The sequence below is a fragment of the Dendropsophus ebraccatus genome, chromosome 11 (assembly GCF_027789765.1).
Source record: "Dendropsophus ebraccatus isolate aDenEbr1 chromosome 11, aDenEbr1.pat, whole genome shotgun sequence".
Classification (NCBI taxonomy): Eukaryota; Metazoa; Chordata; class Amphibia; order Anura; family Hylidae; genus Dendropsophus; species Dendropsophus ebraccatus.
In genome coordinates this window covers 46,225,844-46,242,051 of record NC_091464.1, presented here as the reverse complement: position 1 = coordinate 46,242,051, position 16,208 = coordinate 46,225,844, and the positions used below count along the sequence as shown (strand labels likewise).

General features: G+C 42.5%; 1 long non-coding RNA gene across 1 annotated transcript in view; it reads left to right on the top strand.

The window, feature by feature from the left end:
* LOC138767553 (uncharacterized) overlaps positions 1–16,208 on the top strand; it is a 48,110-nt gene that overhangs the window by 19,728 nt on the left and 12,174 nt on the right. The gene's annotated exons all lie outside the window — the stretch shown is intronic.

The window sequence follows — 16,208 nt, the reverse complement described above, 5'->3', positions numbered from 1 at the left end:
CAGCTATACACTTTGCAGCTATAATGTGCCTGCACTTACACTCTGCTATACACACTGCTGCTATAATGTGCCTGCACTTACACTCAGCTATACACACTGCAGCTACAATGTGCCTGCACTTACACTCAGCTATAGACACAGCTGCTATACTGTGCCTGCACTTACAGTCAGCTATAAACACTGCAGCTACAATGTGCCTGCACTTACACTCAGCTATACAGACTGCTGCTATAATCTGCCTGCACACTGCAGCTATAATGTGCCTACACTCAGTCATTCACACTTCGGTACAGAAAAGTTTCTATCACTGTCCTCCTGCATAGCTCTGTAATCCTCACTTCCTGATTGGTCCATGCTAAACACACCCCTTCCCCATTGCTGTCATGTGACCACACAGACCTCTGACAGCAGCCCTGCTTCTCTATTCTAGCCTGTTGTACTACACTACTGCATTATGGGGATCTGCAATTCCATCCTGTATTTACAAACTGATGCTGTATTTTTAGGTTTATGCTCTTACTATACATTTTACTCCACATGCTGATTGCTATACTCTACAGTAACTTATAATATGACATATTCAGCTGTTTCTCATTGTTTTTTTCATTTGTTTTATCTGTTATTAAGAATATTAAATCATTATTTTGGGGTGTGGAACCGATTATCTGCATTTCAGTGATTTCTTATGGGAAAATTTGCTTTAGTTTAAGAGAATTATCGAATTATAGATATACACACTTTTTTCCCTTACAAAATATAAAAAAGACATATTTTGATAACATGAACATCTCAAATTGTTGACCACTTCACTTCATGTTTTTCTTTCTAAAAAGTACAGTAGTTATGACTTAAAAAGTGCCAATCATTTTGTTCGCACGTCAGGATACCTTTTCAAAACTCTCACGACTCTGCACTCCATTTTAAAGCGACTGTACTACGGACATGCCAGAAGCTCCATAAACTACATTGTAATACATTTACAATGCAGCCTATGGGGCTTCCAGCAGGTCTGTTCTGTGCTCGCTTTAGACTGTGAATAGCGGCCGCAGAAAGCTGACATGACAGTTTCTCACAGCGCCACTAGGGATCCCGACCGGAATGTTTACTATGTTTATACACTCCAGCCAGGATTCCATAGAGGGCAACCTAATGTATATTTTCGTATTAATCACGGCTGTTGTTGCAATCGGCAACAACGGCCGTACTTTTACGAAAATATACGTTGTTTAAAAAATAGCCTTATAGTTGCTATCTCATTCTTGACTAAGAAACAGAGAATGGCAGCGCTGGGAGTGTTTGGCTATTTGCACTGCCATATATATAAATTATAGAAAAAAAATATTTGTCTCTTTGGCAAAGAGAATAGAACTAACCCTAAAAGTTATATAATTATTAAAATTGTATATTCTTACTATATAATTATTAAAAAAGAGGGAATGAGGGAAGCATAATGAAAGGCAATAAGAAGAAAGAAAGCTCAATAAAAATTGAAATTAAATGCATAAACTTGGCACCTGTTTAACCCAGGGAGAAGCGTAGAGACACCAGAATAAAGAGAATCTGTCAACTGTATATCATGCTCAGAGCTGCAGATATGAGTGATGGGAAGATAAAATACATGATACATGCCTCTTAGCTAATGGCTCTTTGCAAAGTTTTAAAATAAAGTTTTCCATCTAAGCCTCCTCTCTAACTCATCCTTTACTGCTTGGCTTCCAGCAGAGGCTTGTACATCTATAATGCAGGCGGGGTGGAGGAGGGAGGGGGCCTGCATGCTGTGGCTCGGCATGGCCTCTGTGACACTTGAGCTGGCAGCAAAGGAAGATTTTATAACTTTAATAATGAACAGCTATTATCTAAGAGACGGGTATTAATTGCTTATGCCCCTATCAGCTACCTGCTCATGTCTGCAGCTCTGAGCATGAGATAAAGAAGAAGAAGAAGATAAAGATAAATCACCTAGTATAAATGGTATATACATCCTTGATGAATTTTGTAAAAGAGTTCAAAAGGGCCTGGATGTCTTCTCTGGGGGTAATAATATTACACATTATGGCTAATTGAATAATTTTCTGGACATAAATTGTTGATCCAGGGATTTAGTGAATTCAAAGAAGTCCCATGAAATTGAAAAAAGGGAGGAAGGCAGGGGGGTGCAGTAAAATAATAAACAAAGTATTCTTACCCATCCCTGTGCCCTATAGCGGCGCTTCCGGGTCCCGATGACAGCCACTGGCCACCTGCTGCTCTTCCAGCTGCAATGTCACATACCCAGGTGATCAACTGACCATTCAGCCAATCAGTGACTGGAAGGGGACACCATCCCAGTCTCTGGCTGGCTGATTGGACAATCGCTTAGCCGGGCGTTAACTTTGCAGCCAAGAGACGAGTACGTAACATACCCAGATTCCAGCCGAAAATGACATCTTCTTTGATGTTAACGTGCCTTCTCCTTTAATGATGTTAAAGTGTCCTTCCAGACACATTCTACTTGATTTAACAATTTATGATCCAAAAACATCAGAATTTTGGTCTATTTTTTAGCCCTTTTACAGCAAAAAAAACAAAAACAAAAAAAAAACTAAAAAACCTGAGACTCATCTTGTAAAATGAACCAATATTTAAGGCTCAAAATACATTATGTGAACATACAGCTGTTGAAGCAAACATACAGCTAGCATGTACATCTGCCTCTCCACGCCCAATGTCAGAACAGGATAAATATTTGTGTCTCTCAATGCAATTGGCTCTATTATGAATCATGCATATCAATCAATGCAGCCTCTATGCTTTACATATGACAATCTATGTAAATGATAGGTGTAGCACAATAAATATTGTTTGTTTAAATGAATACAAACTGTGATATATAAATATCTGTGCACCTATTTCCCATGAGAATAGTGTATGACATACAACAACAATAATAATTAACACATGAAATAGAGGAGAATGAAGATTTGTGTAGAAATTAATGTTTGCCCCGCACACTGATTACATTCCAGGATCACTATTTGATGGCAGCACCTCTCACTTAACACCACTTCATAAGCTTGACCTGATCAGTAGAAAAGATTATTCTAATACAGTAAATGGAGATGAAAGGCTGGCAGGCTGACTGGTCATTGCCCGGAAAAGTAGGGAATTTTAGCCTCTGTTCTAGTGCATTCTGATTCCAGGATTTATATAAAAATGAAGATGAATCTTATTAAAGAGACTAGAAACAGACGTCCACAAAAAACCACAGATGACCACAAAATATACAGAGATGGTCCCGATGTACGGTATAAAAAATTATGAAAAGCCAAAAAATTCACAACTGACAAGCTTCCTACTTAGTGGCTCTATTTAACTTAAAGGACCATTCCACCTGCCAATTGTCTGCCACCTCAAGCCTTAAATTAATCACTCTGCTTTCCAAAAGTTCTAAGACCCTGGAGAAGTCTGAAATGAGAATGTGTTAATTCAGAAGACTTGGAAATCAGGTAATTTTTTTACAAAACTAAATTGAGGCAGAAAGTATATTAATGTTATTTCTTAATCCAGTGAATTAATACATTGATAAATTTTTTATTACATTGAATCTTTTTGCAAAAATTGTAAAAACTGTATTTTTGCCCATACTATTCACATTTCCATTACTAATCCTGCAGTGTCATTTGTTTCATCCTAGCTCAGCTGTATCCATACATTCCATTACTGAAGCTGGGTCATATGACTTCTGATCAATCTTAACTTTCAGAATAAAGACTGCATTCTTTCCATTTAAAATTTTCTTTCAATCCCAGGATGCATTAGCACGGCACCACATACAGATAAAATACATACCTCTCTGCGAGCCTATGACGTCCACTCCAACTTCTGGCGCACCACCAGAGTGCCTGGAGTCCTGTCCCGGCAGCCACACATTGCAGGGGCACGTCCCTCTACTAGACTCCAGCATCGTCAGCTGAGTGACGTAATAGATACCCAACAGTGTCCCTGGTTACCAGGGATGCCGCAGGCTGGCATCACCGTCCAAGGGGCTCATCTGGTCCACAGCTGCACTGCATCTAGGGAGGCGTGACTGGCAGGATTCCCTGCCAGTCACCTCCAACAAGTAACAGGTGTATGTTATGGAGGTTCAGTTGTCCAGCGATGCCTCTTACTTCCGGGTCCAGGGGATGGAAAAGGAAGCCAGTGTGCTTGCGCACCGGCAGCCTTTTCATTTGCTTCAGCGCATCACATGGCTTTAAGCAAGCTCAGCCAATCAGGGCTGAGCAAGCTGGAAGCCATGTGATGCGCTCCAGCCAATGAAAAGGCTGCTGGTGCGCATGTGCACCAGGAGCCTTTTCTATTCCATTCACTTTCCATGAAGACGCCGAGGAGGAAGAAGACCCGGACCTGACGTCATCGTCACAAGATGGCGCTGTCACGGCTGCGTCCCATGCTCCGGGCCGCCGCCGCGACCTCCCTCTGCCCCATGCAGCCGCCGGGGGCCTTGTGCAGGGACCCGGCGCTGCTACCTGTTCGGCCCCGGGGGGGCGCCTTACCTCGCGCGCGTCTCCGCCTCCTAGGGCGCGTGCACGCCGGCTGTCTCAGATTTAAAGGGCCAGTCCACCCCTAATTGGTTAGATGCACTAATCACTCCCTATAAATTCCAGCCCTGCCCCACTAAAGGTGTTGGAGCCTCTGCATGCTTCCCATAGCGTTTGGCCCAGCTCCCTGTTGTTCCTGACCTTAGTCCTTGTTCCTTGTTCCTGTCCGCAGTCCTTGTCCCTAGTCCCTGCCCGCTGCCTTCCTATTGTTCCTGAGTTCTGCCCGCCACCTGCGATCACGCCTACAGACCTCTGCCTGCACTATCTCCTGCCTACTGCTCCTGCCACGCCTCGCCTGCCGTCACTAGCAACCAAGCCAGGGTTAGCGACCTGGGGGTCGCCTGCCGCAGCAAGTCCGTCCCGCCTTGCGGCGGGCTCTGGTGCAAAAACCAGCGGCCCCTTAGACTCCGCTCCCTGGTGAGGTTAGTGCTATCGCTAGTGACGGTTCAGTGGATCCACTACTCCAGGCGTTACAGGCGCCCGGGAGAAGAGGACGGTGACGACCGTAATAGGTAATGTATAATTACTTTAACTTCCGGGGGGGTCAGACCGGGGGTCCGAAAGTGGGGGAAGGGGGTCAGACCGGGTATTTAACCACATTACAAAGTTATATAACTTTGTAATGTGTGTTAAATAAGCAAAAAAAAAATTTTGTGGGAGTTGTCCTTTAAGTGTAAGTGACAGGGGGAGTCCCCTGTCACTTACCGATCATCACTTGCCGATCGTTGAAACCCTTTCCCATTATATAAAAAAAACATATAAAAATAAATAAACTATTAAAATATAACAAACATCATTGCGAATGGCAAACCGCGTACACGAAAAGAAGGAAAAAAGTGCGCGGATTACCGATTTGATGTTACATTATATAAAATAAAAAAATTTTATAAAAAGTTATCAAAACTTCTGATATTCACAAATATGGTCTTAATAAAAACTAGAGATCATGGTGGAAAGAATGACATCTCATACAGCCCCGTAGGTGAAAAAATAAAAACGTTATAAGCGTTACAATAGGTCCATTTTAATAATTAATTGCCAAAAAAAGGATTTCATTAAAAAAAAATATATAACAGTAGAGAATCTGTGTAAACCTGCACATGGTTCGGGCTGACCTATAAAATAATGATATCATGTCGCTCTTATTGTATAGTGCATTACGTAGACACAGGAACCCCCCAAACGTTACCATATTGCATCCTTTTTTACGATTTCACCAATTTATATCTTCATAAATAATAATTTTGGAATTCCATCATACATGTTATGGTAAAATGAAAGGCGCCATTACAAAGTACAACTATTCCTGTCAAAAACAAGCACTTACATGGCTTGTAGATAGAAAACTGAAAGTGCTAGAGCTCTTAGAAGGGGAGGAGGGAAAGAAGAAAACACTAAGATCAAAATTTGCGCGGTCCACTGGGTTATTTTGGGCCTGGTCCTCAAAGGGTTAAACGCGCCTAGGTTTTGAGAGGAGGGGGCGCTGTTTGGTGCTGCACTACACAGTAAAGGAAGTTTGTGTCCATTCATTGTGTAGCAGTGGTGTATTCAAGTAAATAGTAACTGAGCTGCAGTTACAGCTGTGTAGTGCTATGGGCAAAATGTATCAGGTTGCTAAGGTTGTTCTGGGAGCAGTGGTGCTACGGAGGTAACCCTCAATGAGCTGCAAAATGCTACGCCATTACTCCCAGAAGCACCTGAGCAACCTGATACAGAGGACCACTTGTGCTGGCTAGCTTGCTAGAAGGTTGGGAGGGGAGGAAGAAATCCACAGTGCTGTGCCACCATGGGCAACTGCACCTCAGGTCAGTGAGTGGAGAAAGAGTGGCAGTGCACAGATATGGAAGACAAGTGTCAGCTGAAGCAGCCGCCACCAACAGATCATCGCAGAGACTGCAGGACATCCACTCACCTGCTCCTGTAGCCGCTGCAGAGATCTGTTGACAACTCCTGCTTCAGCTGACACTTGTCTTCTCCCATATCTGTGTGCTGCCACTCTCTTTCCTTTGGCCGACCAGAAGTGCCTGATTAAAGGCTTCCCCAAGCTTGGGCACGCCGGGGGAGGGGGGGGGGGTGTCCCCCGTGGCAGGAGGAGGCAGAAGTGGAATTTTTTTTTTTAATTTGGCACTGCTGGATCAGCAGGCGGTAGCACACATTGGAGGTGATCTGTCAGGGGGCCTGGGGAAGGGTCCGGGGAGCTTGGGCCGACTGGTGGCAGTGTCCGCCCCCAGTTGGGAGAGGCAGGAGCAGAAGCATTTTAAAAAGTGTGTCTTATAAAGCGAAAGATATAGTAATACTAGCTGAATTATATATACTGGCTAACTAGCCCCATAATGAATAATAAAAAACAACACTGCAAGCGTACAGTTACTTGATACAAAATAAGGAAAATGTCACACTTTCCATCTGACTGGGAGATGCAGGAACTGCACCTGGGTGTTCTCTACTTGTTTTCCAGCTTGATGGCCTTGACCTTAGAAGAAATATAGCACAAACATGTTACCCATTTAGTTATGTCAAATAAAAAAGTAGAATTGAACCTGTTGACATTAAGTCATACAATAAAAAGGAAACCTGATTGTACGCCTGCTTTACTTTCATTAAAACTAGTTTCTTCATGATACTATCAAATCACCAAAAATAACAATGACATAGTAATATAATAATACAGAGAGCAGCTGTTTAGATGGGAATAAAATTTTGCCATGCACGTTTCCTGCCAAAGAGCTGAAAGCAAGTTGCCAAAAATAGGCTGTTGTACCCTGGCGTAAAAGTTAAACCTGTTTGTTTATTGTGTGAGAGTTTGATCTCCAGTCTGCCAACATTGTAGAATAATGGGTAGTTGCAACATAAAGTTCTAAATAAAAATAGATTACTTTTGTTTTTTACTTTTATTGGTACCAGTGTTGTCATATTTTCATGGTTGCAACTATGGTACTATGCATAGGCTAATCTTGATGGAATAAAGGGGTTGTCCAGGCAAAACAATGTGTTCCACAGCAAATTGGTGGTTGGTGTAAAAATAATAAACAAGGTATCAGTATACCTATGGCCCCCCAGCAGCTAAACTACTTATGCATCTTCAACTGGTCTCTACTGTGCCAGTCCGAACTGTGCTGGTGGAACTGCCTGCTCAGCCAATCATTGTCTGAGGTGAAACATTACTCCCACTGACTGGTTGAGAGAACCAATTCTAATGCCAACACCAGGAAATGCTGGCTCTGTGAGAACAGCAGCATTGGGGAAGTGGGGAAGGGGAGTATACAAATTCCTTCGATTTTACAGCAGCTTAGATCTAATTATTTTGTTTCCTTTAGGATCCTGGCAATTTTTTTTTTTTGTACAACAAAAGTCCATGGCAACAGAATTCTACAGGAGTGTTATTGGAGGCTTACACGTGTTAAGTAGGTCCTTAAAGGGTTGGCGACCTTTTCACACATTCTGTAAAATTTCAGTAATCTTTACGGTAAGGCACTTACAGAGAGTGCCTTCACTGTGGGCCCGTTCTTTTTGTGCCCCCCATTAATCCCCTGTCCTGCTCATGATAAACAGCTCCTCTGTCCATACATGGCTTCCTGTGAGGGAGTGTGTAACAATACAAGTCACTCAGCATCCTCCACAGAGCCTGCCCTCCTTGTCTGAGTGTAGTGTAAGATTATGGAGGGGGCAGAGATAGGGTATGTTCACACTGAGCAAATACGGTGGAATGCCACCGTGCTCAGTGTCCCGCTGTGAGTGAATGAGAGGGCGCACGCTCCTCCGCTGCCGCCGCTCTTCGCTCGAAGAAGTGACATGAGCGGAGAGCAGCGCCTGTAGAGGAGCGTGCGCTCTCCCATAGATGGGCTATGGGACACTGAGACAGGCGGGATTTCGTGGCGGAAAGTTCCACCGCTGAATTCCACCTGTTTTACTCAGTGTGAACATACCCTAATGCAGAGAGGCATGCTATAGAACTCTATGTATGGAGGGAGGATGAAGGGGGGTATGGGAGAGCAAAACAGGCCAGCAGTGCCTTATCTTAGCGTTTCTAAAGAAAAAAGGACTGTGCCATCGGGATCCCTGTGCCGACACTGATAGGCTCATGTAAAAGAAAAAAGGCATGTACCTGATGGTACATTTGCTTTATTCCTGTCACATTTTTTGTCCTTTTAAAAAACAGCACCCTATTTTTTATTTACTAATTTTTTTGTACAATGGCGATGGCAACAGAATTGCAAAGGAGTCTTACTGGAGTGTGCTTAAGGTCCATATAGAAGCCCTGAACAGGTTTCTTTTATTACTTATTGATAGACTAAGTAAACTTAAAAATAAATAACCTGCAAAAATCATGATGTGTTAAATTTCCTTTAACTAAGAACCATGTCAATACCCGGCTATGTGAGTCATAGTCCATCTAGCATGGTTTACCAAGACAGAAGAAGGACAGATAGATAATGATCATTATATCTCGCTCCACTGATCAAGAACAATGAAGTAAAAAAAAGGTGCTTACCTCAAGATTAAAAGTTATCTTTTCACTTATCCACAAGATAGACGATAGCTAGCTGATCCATAAGGGTCTAACCACTCGGTTTCCTTCAATCTCAAGAATGGAGGCCTCTTGTCCTCCATATAAATGGAGTGTCAACTCGAATGCTTGGCCACCACTCCATTCACTCTCTATGTATAATGGCTATCCTCAGAAGAGCAAAATAGGGCCGAAGCTGAGCATGTGTGCTTCTGCACCATTCCTCCATTCACATGATTGTTGGGGGTCCCAGCAGGCGATCAGGTAGATATCACCTGTGCTGTAGGTAAATAACTTTTAGTTCGACATGGAGAGGAGAGAAGCAGTGGTGAGTGCAATATCATATTCATACTTGTGTTTTTTGGGGGCAGCCTTCCCCGCCGGTGATGCCGACTGGGTTTTGGTGGGGCATTTTGGGTTTGGTCCTGTGACATTGGGGTTGCGGGGCCATTTCATGGCCTCCCTTCCCTGCATGTGCACGCTTTGCGGGGTTGGCGGTCGGTGACCGACACAGTGTGGAGTTAGCGCAGGGACCCGTGTGAACCAGGGGACCTGCACGTGGTACACGGGGCAATGTGGTTTGATCAAATTATATACCGACATCCTGGCGTTGGTTTTTAAAATATGCCTAGCGGCATTAGTATCAGCCATAGGTGGGATGTGCAGCCGCTTCTTTCTCACCATGTCGTATTTTACAGTTCTCCCTTTTCTGAGCAGCTGCCACTCCCCTTCATAAGACCCACGTGACCCAAATTGGCAGGATATACCTGTGCTTACATGTCAGTACCTTGTGTCTTTCCCATTTTGTCTGCAGCAGCAGTGGTGAGTGCAATACCATATTCATACTTGTGTTGTTTGGGGGCAGCCTTCCCCGCCGGTGGTGCTGACTGGGTTTTGGTGGGGCATTTTGGGTTTGGTCCTGTGACATTGGGGTTGCAGGGCCATTCCATGGCCTCCCTTCCCTGCATGTGCACGCTGACTGACACAGTGTGGAAATTAGCGTAGGGACCCGTGTGAACCAGGGGACCTGCACGTGGTACACGGACCAATATGGTCTGATCAAATTAAAGCCCTCCTGGACCAATTTTTATTCTTACACTTTTATTTTAGCCTCCTTGTTTTTAAAAGGCCATAGCACTTGCATTTTTTCACCTACAGCCGCACACAAGCTCTTATTTTTTGCAACAGCAATTATACCTTGCAATGACAAACTTAATTTTTCCATGAAATATGCTACAAAACCAGGGGGAAAAAACGATTTGTGCGGTGAAACTTAAAAAAAAAAAGTGATTTACATTTTTTTGGGGGGTGGGGATTGTGTTTGTCGTTCGCGCTATGGTTAAACTGACATGTCATCTATGTTCCTCAATATGTAACTTGTATAACTTTTATTTTATTTGACAGCTTTAAAAAGAATTAAAACCTTTTTTAACCCCTTCAAGACCAAGCCTATTTGCACCTAAAAGACCAGGCTCATTTTGCAAAATCTTACCTGTCTCACTTTATGCTCTTATAGCTCAGTGATGCTTTAACATATGCTAGCGATTCTGTTTTTTTCCTCACATATGGCACTTTATATTAGTGGCAAAATTTGGTCACTACTTTGTGTGTTTTTTGTGAAAAACATCAAAATATCATGAAAAATTTAAAAAATTAGCATTTTATGAACTTTGAAATTCTCTGCTTCTAAAAAAAGAAAGTCGTATCACATAAATTAGTTACGAAGTCACATTACCAATATGTCCTCTTTATTCTGGCTTCATTTCATAAACATATTTTACTTTTTTAGGGTGTTACGGGGCTTAGAAATTTATCAGCAAATTACCACATTTTCGTGAAAGTTTCCGAAACTGATTTTTTTAGGGATCAGGTTTTTTTTAAGTTGATTTAGGAGGTTTGTATACAGGAAACCCCCATAAGTGACCCCATTTTGGAAACTAGACACCTTAAAGAATTAATCTAGGGGTATAATGAGCATTTTAACCCTACAGGGGCTGGAGGAAAGTATTCACCATTATGCCGTAAAAAAATTAAAAATTTAAATTTTCCAATAATATATACGTTTAGATTAAAGTTTCTCATTTTCAAAAGGAACATGAGAGAAAAAGCACCCCAAAATTTGTAACGCAGGTTCTCTTGAGCACTACGGTACCCCATATGTGGGTGTAAACCACTGTATGGGCACACAGTGGGGCTCAGAAGGAAGGGAGCGCCAATTAGCTTTTCCATTGCAGATTTTGCTGAAGAAGTTTCCGAGCGCCAGGTGAATTTGCAGTGCCCCTGTAGTGTCAGCAGAGAGAAAAAAAACATAAGTCACCCCATTTTGGAAAGTACACCCCTCAAAGAATGAAAAAATGAAAAACTCTAATTTTTCCAATAATATGGTCCTTTAGTTTGAAATTTCTCCATTTCACGAGGAACAAGAGGAAAAAAGTACCCCAAAATTTGTAACGCAGGTTCTCCTGAGTACAATGGTACCTCATATGTGGGCATAAACCACTGCATGGGCACACAGCCGGGCTCAGAAGGAAAGGAGCGCCAATTAGCTTTTTCAATGCAGATTTTGCTGAAGAAGTTTCTGAGCGCCAGGTGTGTTTGAAGTGCCCCTGTAGTGCCAGCGGAGTAAAATCTTGCCATAAGTCACCCCATTTTGGAAAGTGCACCCCTCAAAGAATTCATTTTGGGGTGTGATGAGCATTTTGACCCCACAGGTATTAGAGGAAAGTATTCAAAAGTAGACAGTAAAAATGAAAAACTCGAATTTTTCCAATAATATGTTTCTTTAGTTTGAAATTTCTCAATTTCAGGAGAAACAAGAGAAAAAAAGTACTCCAAAATTTGTAACGCAGGTTCTCCTGAGTAAAAAGGTACCTCATATGTCGGTATAAACCACTGTATGGGCACACAGCAGGGCTCAGAAGGAAAGGAGCGCCAATTAGCTTTTTCAATGCAGATTTTTCTGAAGAAGTTTCTGAGCACCAGGTGCATTTGCAGCACCTCTGTAATGTCTACAGAATACAACCCCCCCAAAAGTCACCCCATTTCGGAAAGTACACCCCTCAAAGAATTCATCTTGGGGTAGGATGAGCATTTTGGCCCCACAGGTATTAGAGGAAAGTATTCAAAATTGGCCAGTAAAAATGAAAAACTTGAATTTTTCCAATAATATGTTGGTTTAGTTTGAAATTTCTAATATTCACAAGGAACAGGAGAAAAAATGTACCCCAAAATCTGTAACGCAGGTTCTCCTGAGTACAACGGTTCCCCTATATGTGGGCATAAACCACTGTATGGGCACACAGCAGGGCTCAGAAGGGAAGGAGCGCCAATTTGCTGGAGCAAAACCGCAGCTAGTAATAGTTATTAGAATAGCGCAGTTACTAAAATAAAATTAGATTACAGGTAATGTGGGGTGGTTACGGGTAATCTGGAGGTGGTTACGGGCAGTCTGAGGTGGTTACGGGCAGTCTGAGGTTAATTACGGGTAATCTGGGGTGGTTACGGGTAATCTGGGGTGGATACGGTCAACATGGGGTGGTCACGAGCAACCTGGTGTGGTTACGGCAACCTGGTGTGGTTACAGGCAACCTGGGGTGGTTACGGGCAACGTGGGGTGGATACGGACAACCTGCTGTGGTTACAGACAATCTGAGGTGGTTACAGGCAACCTGCTGTGGTTAGAGGCAACGTGGGGTGGTTACAGACAATCTGGGGTGGTTACGGACAATCTGGGGTGGTTACGGACAATCTGGGGTGGTTACAGACAATCTGGGGTGGTTACAGGCAACCTGCTGTGGTTACAGGCAACCTGGGGTGGTTACAGGCAACCTGGGGAGGTTTGAGGCGACCTGGGGTGGTTAGAGGCAACCTGGGGTGGTTACGGGCAACGTGGGGTGAATACGGACAACTGATCTGGGGTCTGATTTTACTTATTTCATCTCCCCCCACCGTGGGTTCACGGTGGGGGGAGATGAAATACAGGGGCGGCACCGCCGTTTCGGCGGTCACTAAGGGGTTAATGGGGGTCAGCTGCGGGATTGCAGCTGATTCTCATCATCTCCGGTGCCTCACTCTGATGAGAGCGGGATCGCTATCTCTGCAGCCATCCTGTTCTCATCACAAACCCCCGTCAAAGCAGGAACGTATATATACATTCCTACTGCACGGGGCATGTGTAATAGGAACGTATATATACATATTGCTGACGTGAAGGAGTTAAAAACTAGTTCTTCAAATTGCTCTTTTTCATCTTTATAACGCTGTTATCCTTTAGTCTATGAGGCTTTATGAGGTGACACTTTGTGCACCATGATCTGTACTTTCTATTTAAAAAAATCAACAATTTTGCACTTTTTTCACTCACGCCGTTTACCGTGCAAGATCAGGAATGTGATAATTTAATAGTTCGGGCGACTACACACAAGCCAATACCAAAAATGTTTGTTTATTAAAAAAATTGGGAAAAGGGGGTGATTTAAACTTTTATTAACCTTTGTCAGGCTGCATAATTTTACAACCTTAACAGGCTGCAGAGGTACAATTGTACCTTCATATAAATCCACTGTGGGAAGACTTTCTCCTTTACTTGGTTTCAGAAACTAAAGTTCATTCAGCTACAAATGTGCAGTTCTTCCCAGATATAATCATTATTTATGTGCATATTTTACCCAGTATATACCAGTATAAATTTACCCAGCATATACCTTCAGAACCAGCTAAATATGGCATAAAGATTTTCTGGGCTTGTGACTCGTCAAATGCCTACCCATTACAAGGTCAGCTCTACACTGGGAAACCAACTGATGGTCCTCGACAAGTAAACATTGGTGAACGAACAGTATTGGACCTAGTGAGCTCGTATAAAGGCTCTGGAAGAAATGTCACCACCGATAACTTCTTTACAACCATGGAACTAGCTAAGGTATTGAATTCCTGGAACATGACACTAGTTGGTACAGTGAGAAAAAACAAACAAAATGTTCCTACCGAGCAACATGCAGCTTGCCAAAGAAAGGCCTGTAAACTCGACAAATTTTGCCTACAATCATCATGCAACAGTCTGTTCATATGTACCAAAGAAGAACAAATCAGTCATGCTTCTATCATCTATGCACAGGACGGGAGAAGTTAAAGAGACACTAGCAGCCAAGCCAGAGATAATAAAATATTACAACAAAACAAAAGGCGGAGTTGATGTTATGGATGAAATGTTGGGAGAGTACACTGTGAAACAACGAACATTACGTTGGCCTCTGGCATTTTTCTACAATATGATTGACGTCACTGGGTTAGCATCGTACATCGTCTACAGAGAACACAATCCAAGCTCCAGCACAAAGGACCAACGAAGAAAGTTCCTGAAAGATCTCGCAAATCAGCTGTGTATGCTTCTAATTGAAGATCATAGTACAAAACGAATGATGATGAGAAACCATTTTCTTCGAGGTGCAGTAGAAATGGTGCTTGGACGATGCATTGTGGTAGCATCGTAAGCGGCAGCTGTCCCTCAAATACCTCATGGTAGTCGTAAACCCTCCCCTGTTGTTGGTAGTTGCTATGTCTGCTGAGACCTGAGGCGAAAACAACGTAAGAATAGAAAGTCTTGTGTGGTTTATGTGAAACCCATTTGTGATGAACACTCAGTAGCAAAGACAACATGCATTGAAAATCAATAAAAAAAAAAAAGTTTCTTACATTTTCTTTTATAATGTTAATGAACAGGTTTTTTTTTACTTGTTTATAATAATAAAATAGCATTATCATAAAAAATATATATTCTTTTTTCCTTGCATTATCTTCATTCAAAATATATGAGGGTACATTTGTACCTATGCAGCTTGTTATGGATGCAAAAATATCTCGACCCCTTATCTCGAAAGGGGGTGGAGATATTTTATTGAAATTTGGCCAATATATTCTGTTCGGAATAGGTACAATTGTACCTAGTCAGCCGGACAAAGGTTAAGGATCCATGGTTTAACGAGCCAGGGTCAGTGTCACTGAGACGCAGAGGCCCGGCCAGGTAAGGGATCGCATGGCGGAAGGGAGATATGCCCCACTAGACACCAGGGATGGGGGACAAAAGCTGCTGGCCAAGGCCCAGGGTCCCACAGGCTGCAGAGCGGGGGCACATCCATATGTGGGAAGGGGTTAATGAAATCCTTTCCATAAAATATTACATCTAGCATATTTTACATTATCCCAACAAAGACATTACAGCTGATCTAACAACATTGTAGTATCTGTAAAGCTTTCCAATAGCATTAGGAAAAGTTAAATGTTGATGCCATCTGGTGGTCAATACATAAACACCTGTTTAATCTTTTCAGTATTGTGGGGGGGTTCATGTTAATTCCCCAAATCTAATAGTTGTAACTAGAGATGAGCGAACCTCAAGCATGCTTGAGTCCATCCGAACCCGAACTTTCGGCATTTGATTAGCGGTGGCTGCTGAATTTGGATAAAGCCCTAAGGCTATGTGGAAAACATGGATATAGTCATCGGCTGTATCCATGTGAGCTTTATCCAAGTTCAGCAGCCCCAGCTAATCAAATGCCAAACATTCGGGTTCGGATCGACTCGAACCCGAACCCGGTTTGCTCATCTCTAGTTGTAACACTTATGGTCCTTTCAGACAGAGCGATAAATTGCTCAATAGATCGTTTAACAACTTTGAAGGAACAATATTATTTTCCCAGCGATCATCATTTACATGAGAAGAAAAATCTCATTTTTTTTATTGTTTGATCATTGTTTAACTGATCGTTTTTGCTCTTACATAGAACAAACAGACTGTTTAGACAAAGTGATCTAAAAAAATATGGGGGGGGGGGTTGCTTCTTTAAGTGTTCCAGATGTAGCTTTTCCTTTGCTGTACAATATAATATTTTTAAAGTAGGTCTCCAAAGTATACACTGGGGAATGGATATATAAAAGGACACTTTTTACTTGAACAAACACCATGACGTATGATATAAAATAAGGTATGAAAAACGCTAAATTTACCCTTTACACCTGTGTAGAGATGTCAGAATGCAAAAAGGAGACAATACATGATTTGCGTCAGAAAAATATACCGGCAATCCTATTTTTATACGTTCTCATTAGATGTCAGTATTATCAAG